The sequence below is a fragment of the Eulemur rufifrons genome, chromosome 5, assembly GCF_041146395.1.
Source record: "Eulemur rufifrons isolate Redbay chromosome 5, OSU_ERuf_1, whole genome shotgun sequence".
Taxonomy (NCBI): Eukaryota; Metazoa; Chordata; class Mammalia; order Primates; family Lemuridae; genus Eulemur; species Eulemur rufifrons.
In genome coordinates, this window is record NC_090987.1 from 40630527 (window position 1) to 40639177 (window position 8651).

The following is an 8651-nucleotide window of genomic DNA, read 5'->3' on the forward strand; positions in this document are numbered from 1 at the left end:
ATTGATGAACCGTATAAACACTAAGCTTGACCTGGGGCACTCATAAGTGCCAAACCATTGACTCCGAGGCCCCTGGGCTCTTCAGTTTATGCTGGGAGTCGTGACCTTGACAGGCAATGCAAAGTTGAGCCACTTCGCTCACTGAATTATAGATCTGCCCCACTTTTTTATCCTCTCACATGTAACTCCCCTCCAGCCCCTTACCTCTGGACGAGTGTTTATTATTTATTCATTTATTTAACTTTTTTACTTTCTCTATAGAGACTGTCAAAAATTGCCAATGCCAACTATATTTCAAGTCATTGTGGTGGGGTATTGGGAAAAGTTTTCAATTAGCAATAATTGTGCCTCAGATAAACTTCATTGGCTGCGATACTGCCACTGTTCAAAGAGTATAGATCTGTGTTAGGAAGAGCCTGGTTGATTCCTGTATACCCAAGCTACAAACAGCTCCAGCGGAAGGAAGGGATGTTAAATGCTCACAGCAAGCACTGCGAAGGAATGCCTAGATCCTCATATCAGTAAGTGATCTGTTGTTTAGAAAAGTCTTGCCAGAATACTTTTTTAATCCAAGTTCTACTCCTAAAAAGAGACATGATTTTGACTGCTTTATCTTCTTTTATGCTTGTGACATTAACTCTAGTTTAGAAAGTGCAGTGGTGTAATTATCATTATTATTGATATTGGCCAAACACTTAGAGTGATTTAAGCATCTTGTCTAAAATCAAACAGTTCATTAGCAGAGGAGTCTGGAACCTATGTCTCTGTTAGAATAGAAAGTACAGTTTGCTATGCCCTGTCCACCCATTCTGTCTGCTTTTGCCAAAGTCACAGTTTATGATAATTCCGTCCAGCATGGCCATTTAAATGACCATCCGCAAAGCAGCAAGATCACCATTCTGAGTTGTGGCGCACAAGCACATGGAGACCAAGGTCCTTGTCCTTGCCAGTCTCTCAGAGTTGCTGTGGCAGCTGAAAGTGCAAGTGTATGTGAAAGTTCTTTGTAAGCTGTCATGTCCTGTTCGAATAAAGATAACGGTGATGACACTAATGTCATGATACCTGTGGAGTATTTTCAGTTAGCAAGTCATCGAGTTGAATTCTTCATGCATCAACTCATTTAATTCTCATAACCATATTGTAATGTTTTTGTTATAATTATTATTTTCATATACATACTATAGTATACATATAGCACCAGCATAAATGTGTTTAATAAGGAAAGTTTTAGTCGTGAAGACTCTCTGGGCCAATCACACCCCAAATCATTGATGCCTACTGGGAAAAGTACAAAAGGAACACGGAAACCCAACGGGCATCCCATATAAATCAAGACAGACATCTATTCATTGCCTTCTCTGGCATTTGTACCTCATCGCTCACATGACGGGTATCTCTAAGTGTGATGGTGTTGGCTTGAACGGATTAAGGTACACCTACAGAGCTGGGAAAGCGTATTTCCGGGTGTGTCCGTGAGGGTATTTCCAGAGGATATCGGCATGTGAGTTGGTGGACTGAGTGAGGAAGATCCGCCCTCAGTGTGGCGGGCGCCATCCAGCCTGCTGGGGGACCAGAGAGAACAAGAAGGCACAGGAAAGGCAAGTTCTCTCTCTCTCAGAGCTGGAGCAGCCTTCTCTGGAGCTTGGACATCAGAACGCCAGGCTCTCTGGCCTTTGCATTTTGCCAGCTGCCCCGCTGAGTTCTTAGGCCTTCAACCTCAGAGTGAAAGTGACACCATCAGCTCCCTGATTCTGGGGCTTTTGGACTTGGACTCAGCCTCTCTACCAGCTTTTCTGGGACTCCAGCTTGCAGACAGCCTGTCGTGAGAGACTTCTCAGCCTCCATAATCGCATGAGCCAATTCCCCTACTAAATATATCCTCTCTCTATATATATGTACTATTGATTCTGCCTCTCTGGAGAGCCCTGACTAATATACTAAGCATCTAACTATATATATTTTTTGTTTTATTTTCCTTTCTTTTTGAGAGAAGGTGTCACTCTGTCACCCAGGCTGGAGTGCAGTGGCATCATCATAGCTCACTGCAACCTCAAACTCCTGGGCTCAAGTGATCCTCCTGCCTCAGTCTCCTGAGTAGCTGGGACTACAGGTGGGCACCATCACACCTGGCTAATTTTTCTATTTTTTTTTTTTGTACTGAGGGGGGTCTCGCTCTTGCTCAGGCTGGTCTTGAACTCCTGGCCTCAAGCAATCCTCCCTCTTTGGCCTCCCAAAGTGCTGGGATTACAGGCACGGGACACTGCCCCCAGGCCTATGGTCTTAAATATCGTCATATCAGCAATGACCTGCAATTTGTAAGGAACAAGAAGAACAAGGATTATAATCTTCAAAGTCATCATTTTAATAATCTCCCACCACCACTTCTTTGGTGAGAGTTTCTCTAAATGGTAGCTTCTTTTCTCACTCCTATTCTTTAATGAAGGAGAAGCTTTCAAATGAAGTTAACATGAAAGCAAAGAGAGTGAAGAGAGAGAACCAGAGGTTGGGAAGAGGAAATGCCAGCATCTTTCAGGACGATGTTACTTCCTTTTTAATGATGAAACACCAGTCTTTTCATATTGAGTTGTCAAGGCAGAAGTAGTAATGGAGTTTCTAAATGTCTAACAAAAGGGAAATAATCTAATAAATTATAGTACTACCAAACAATGAAATATTAGCCAATTCAAATGAATTTTTTTTAATGGGGAAACTTTTTGTATGGGGAAATCCTCAAAATAAAATGGTAAATGATAAAAAATTCGGGATATGAAACTATATTTGTGGTATGATCACAAGGTTGTTTTACACATACACATGAAAAATAATGCTCTGAAGTGTTAATAAAGGTTATCACTGGATATTGGAGTTATGAGGTTTTTGAAAAAATTGTTTACTTTTTCTTACTTTCTAAATATGAAAATAAGAATGAGAATAATATTTATATGAACATTTATTATTTTATAATAAAAAGATGGATGTGAAACAGTAAAAGGTTTGTATACTCTGGCTGAAATATAGGCAAGAGTCTCTGAATATTATAGTTTCCAAAAAGAAATGTGCAGTTTTAATAGTCCTGTTTAATTGTGAATAGAAATACGAGTTCTCTAGGTTGCTTTCCTTTATCCCAGGTGCTTTTTAGCAGATGCCTATTGCACTAAGTGGTTCAGATCTTCCCAGCGTGTACGGAAATTTTCAGGAGTACGTGTTAAATGTTTTGGGCAAGTGACTTTCAGACAGTGGGGCTAAGCCTGGCACAGGAGTCCCGCCCTGCACTGACGTTCCTTCTCATTTAAAGGAGATTATTTAAATTTGTCTACTCGAAAGTTCTGCTAAACACAGAAGCAAACCAAGAAAATCCCCTAAGGAATAAATGTGGCAAAAATAGGGCCGGGCGCGGTGGCTCACGCCTGTAATCCTAGCACTCTGGGAGGCCGAGGTGGGTGGATCGCTCGAGGTCAGGAGTTCGAGACCAGCCTGAGCAAAAGCGAGACCCCGTCTCTACTAAAAATAGAAAGAAATTATCTGACCAACTAAAATATATGTAGAAAAAATTAGCTGGGCATGGTGGCGCATGCCTGTAGTCCCAGCTACTCGGGAGCCTGAGGCAGTAGGATAGCTTAAACCCAGGAGTTTGAGGTTGCTGTGAGCTAGGCTGAAGCCATGGCACTCACTCTGGCCCAGGCAACACAGTGAGACTCTGTCTCAAAAAAAAAAAAAAAAAAAAAATAGGGCTAAGATGCATTTTTATGAACAGATATTTGAATATTAAATGTTGAAAAGAAAGACATTTACTAATTGGCGATAAACTCCTGAAAACCACTTGAAATTTAAATCTAGAACTTGGTGGTAATGCAGAGGGGTTAATTTCCTCCTTGGAAATTATTTTTAACACTTAATTAGAAAAATAAAACAAAACTTAGATTGATATTTCCCAAGAGTTGGCCAGCCCTCCTGGAGAAGAGAGGGGCGTCTTTCACAGAAGCCCAGGTGCTCGGGCTTATTGGGGTGAGATGGGGTTTGGGGGAGGCCTGGGAGAGCACCTAGATTAGGAGCGTGAGCTCGGGGACAGAGCCTCACCTCCGGGCCTCCACGGCGTGGGTGCGGGTCGTGCCCCTCGGTGCTCTGACTGCTGTCGGACCCAGCCCCTGCCTTCCTGGGCTCCCATCTGCTGTCTCGGAGAACTACACTTCTCAAGCTCCTTGCCCTCTCTAGCTTGAGGGGGCGTGGAAGCTACTGGAAGATTGGAGTGGGAGAAGAGGAGAAGCATTATACTTTCCTCTTTTGCCCGCTCCCTCTGTGAATGGCTCCAGCACCTGGAGGTGATGCTGAGCCCCAGGCTTCACTCTCTCTCTTCCCTTCGCCCTTCCAGCCTCAGTAGCTTCTTGCTGTTGCTAATCTCCTCTTGGCTTCTCCACTTTCGTCCCTTATGTAATGAATCCCCTCTAGTAAGTTCCCTCCAAAATATCCACATTGGTATCTGCTTTTCTGATGGGACTTTGACACTAAAACGTTTTATAATTTAGGATCACTCTGGGAAATGCACCCCAGCTCAAGGGAACCATAAGAGGGAAGTGAAGGGGAGACCCACGGCCCCATCAGATACATTTGTGGCAATGGCAAGGAGAAAAGGCAGATGTCGCGTGAACTGGGGTCTGCATGTGCACAGAGGTTTAGAGAGAATTGTCAGCTTGTGTCATGTGTTGGCTGTCTTAATAATCGAGGTTTGATGGCTGACAGCTGGGGGGGTTGTTGATTTCATCATGAGAAACCATTTATTTCCTTAGGAATGAGTTTTGATACCATGAAGTTTCAAAAATGCTTGTTCTCTTAAGTAGAAGCCTTCTGGGAACATCCACATTTAATATAACTTGGACAAAGCCTGGATATAGGAGGACATCTCTTTTTGCTATGCTAAGCATGATTGGGTAACAGAGCGTATATAATTTCTAAAAAGCTACTGTAGGATAATTACTAGCTACTTCTTAAATTTTAAAATTCCTAACTCTGTATTTATTAAGTCAGGATGGTAATTTGTGAACTAAGAGAATTATCAGCTGCTATAGTTTTGTCACCAATGGGAAATCCGTATAGGAGAGGCAGGCAGAGAACAGTTCTCAGCTGTGACCCATAAAGAAAAGAAGGCAGCTGGGTGTGGTGAATCCGGCCTGTAGTCCCAGCTATTGGGAGACTGAGGAAGGAGGATCACTTGAGCCCAGGAGTCTGCGGTTGCAGTGAGCTATGATGATGCCACTGCACTCTAGCCAGGGCTACAGGGTGAGACCCTGTCTTTTAAGAGAGAGAGAGAGAGAGAAAGGAAAACAAGATGTGCTTAGCACCTAGTAGACAAAAGATCTTTGTTGAATGAATGCATGCACACCTCAAATCATTAATGGACAGGAATGAGCAATTCATTCAGCCTGGAATAAATAGCATCTTTTGAGCTGGGCGTTGAAGGCTGGCAAGGCATCGTTCAGGCAAGAGCAGGATGGGATGTCAGGAAGACCCAAGAGCCGTGGAGAGAGAAGCAGCAGCCAGGTGAGGCTATAGTAGGTGTGAATCGAGGCTGGCTTTGTAGGTCAGATTAAGGAGTTTGACTGCATTTTGTGGGGGTTTCTTTTTTTGGTGGGGAGGACACAGAAGGCTTTTAAGCTGTTGAGTGACATGATCAGATCTGTGCTTTGCAAGCTCCTGGCATGTACAAGTTCCATAAATATTTGTCAAATCGAATTTTTAAAAGATGATAATGGAACAGCAGCTAAAAATTCTGAACGTAATTACAGTGCTTTAGGTTGGGAGCATTTTCATGCTAGGTGTGGCTAAGAGCGATTGTTGGTTTCCTAGCAACCATGCATCCTCTCCGTGGAGAAATCTGAAGGGTCACTCGAACATCTCCACTTGGGAATTACTCTAAGGACACTAGGAGGCATTTATCTAATTTGTTCCGTTGCCTTCCAGAAATGCAAGTCATGTTCAGAAGGGATCATTGAGGTTTGGGATGCAGTAGTATTGTGCTTCTGCGAGACGGTTGGGGAGCATGGGAAGGGAGTCTAGTGAAGCTCTCTTCTGTCATGCACATTCGCTCATAATGAGATCTTTACAGAAAACTTAAATACAAAGGAATGTGCAGAGAAGCTCAGATGATATGTAAGGCAGGAGATCGTCAGAGGAGCTCTGAGGATGAGGTTTGGATGAGGGAGGACAAAAACGAAAGGAGCAAAGAGCTCATCAAGAAACTGAACATCTTTTTTAGTCATCATTATCAAGGATACAGAATATGCCACACCAAGATATACCATTTTGACGAAAGGATTATTTTGAGCTGGAGGTGATTAAAAAGAAGCAGACACAAGAAAAACTCTCTGACTGCCTCCTTTCCATCAGGAAAGGCAGGACAATTCTTAATGGCTCCAGAGACAACTCTAGACTCCTGTCAGCCCAGAGACAGCACCAGAGCAATCTACATAAGAAAGCTCGCTAATACTAGCCTTTATCTGCCACTAGTTTCCAGAAGCTCAAAGTCCTCTTCCTTTGTCTTGTCATTTCTCTAAAAATTACTGTTCCTTTGCTGAACTTACAGCCACCCCTTGGAGTTGCTCCTCTCTGGGTACTCCCACTGTGTACACATGATGCATATGCTAATAAACTTCGATTTGTTTTTCTCTTGTTCACCTGTCTTTGTCAGTCTAGTTGACAGGGCCCCCACAATGCACCTAAGATGGGTGGAGGGAAAAGAACTTTTTCCACCCCTACATGTAGAATAGTCTTTAAGGAAGTTGTATCATCCCCAATTCATAGATGGGTAAACGGATTCACAGAAGTTAAGTGGCTTGACCAAACTAGCTGGACCAGGGCCTCAGCCCTCCAGGAACACAGGACACAAGCACAAAAGGGCCACAGAAGAATGTGCCACCTCACCCTGGTGGCCTGGGGCCAGGTGCTAAGTCCAGTACATGCTCTGCTGATCTTCCTTGACCTCTCCCTGGCATCTGGCCTTTCCCACTTCCTCTTCCTCTTCCAAGCACTGCCTGCTTCCCGTCCCCACGTCCCCTGTGTTCCACCCCCTCTCCAGCTGTTCTTAGCAGGCATCCTTGACAGGAATCTCTGTCTCTAGCCACCCGCTCCTTGGAGAGGTGATATTCCCAAGAGCTCAGCCTTCAGCCTCTCTTGTCACACTGCAAGCCCTCTGTGGTCACTCAGCGATTGCCGGGTCTACAACCACCACTCACACGCCAACAACTGGCAGATCCAGGTCTCCCCTTCAGACAGTTCAGCTGCCTCACAGTCTCCTACTTCTTAATTTGTATGTGGCTAGCCCATAACCGTTTCAAATGCCAAAGCAGAGCCCATCATTCCTACCCTGAAGCACCCATCTAATTCAATATTGTTATGATTCCTCACAAGGGGACAATTTGTTTCAAAAACATGACCACTGTATCTCTGGGGTTCCTTTTGGATCTCAACCATCTATGATTGCAGAATGCACATTATTTCACAACCTGAACTCAATGCCATCGTGTCCTCTCCGAAGGGGAGGTAAATCTCAATCTGTAATGTGTGCTTTGTAAATGGAATCATAACTTTCCCCCAGATATGAGATTTGGTCAGTAAACCCCTCACTCCTACCTCCCGCTATCCTGGGTGATCTTTTTCTTGACTCTAACCGATGAGAAGAGGAGGAGAATGAAGAAGAGGAGAGAGGGAAAGGAAACCCTCCTAGAACTGGGGTCAGCAAATGCTGGGAATGACTTGGTTGCCTAGCAACAATGCCCTCCCCACACCTCCCCACGGATATCAATTTGTGGCCTTCCTTCCTGCTTTTAGGGCTGTTCTCAGTATTTATTTTAACTAAATTTTACCAATATAAAATTGGAAGGGAGGGGATGCTAGCATAGCTGAATGTGGAAGTTGCAGATCATAGAGAAACACATAATTCTTCAAATGAAAATGCCTTCATTTGATCATTATTTATTTAGCAGACATTTATTGAATGTCTGCAATGGACCTGACACTCTGCAAAGTATTGAGTTAAAAAATCTTCCACAGGTAGATTTAAAAACTGAAATGAGTCCCTTTTGTCCAAGCAGAACTAAGAATTGACCGAGGGATCACACATTAAAGTTCTAACTTTAAAAACATACGTGGGGTGGCTAGACATAATATCAATATATCAAAATTCAATTGCATTATTATATGCCAGCAATAAATACCTGAAAAATACCGTTTACAATAGCAAAACAACAAGGTGTGTAGAAATTAAACTAACAAATGATGTGCAAGATTTGTGTGGGGAAGAAAAATTCTAAAGCACTATGAAAAAATATTTTAAGAAATCGAAACAGATGGACGGACCAACCAAGTTTGCAGATGGGAAGACACAAAATCCAATCAGATCACACTTCCTTACCCTCTACCTGCAAAACCTGCCCCAGCCCCCAGCTCAGGGAGACAGATTTGAGCCCAACTCCTATCTCCTTGCTGACAGCCTTGCAATAAACTTTTCTCTCTACAAAAACCTTATGCTTCAGTGTTTAGCTTTTCATTGTGCATGGGCAATCAAATCCAGTTTGGTTTGGTAAAGGTATCACCTGGGAACTTTTAAGAAATGCAAATTCCAGGGCCCCACCCCACTGCTACAGAATGGGAAAATTATT

At 43.4% G+C, this 8651-nt stretch overlaps 1 non-coding gene across 1 annotated transcript; it reads right to left on the reverse strand.

Annotated features, from left to right (window-relative positions):
* Positions 1 to 252: 252 nt before the first annotated feature.
* Positions 253 to 393, reverse strand: LOC138383578 (U4 spliceosomal RNA). Its single transcript, XR_011233634.1, has one exon. It is a non-coding gene; the product is annotated as a U4 spliceosomal RNA (small nuclear RNA).
* Between the last annotated feature and the right edge of the window lie 8258 nt (positions 394 to 8651).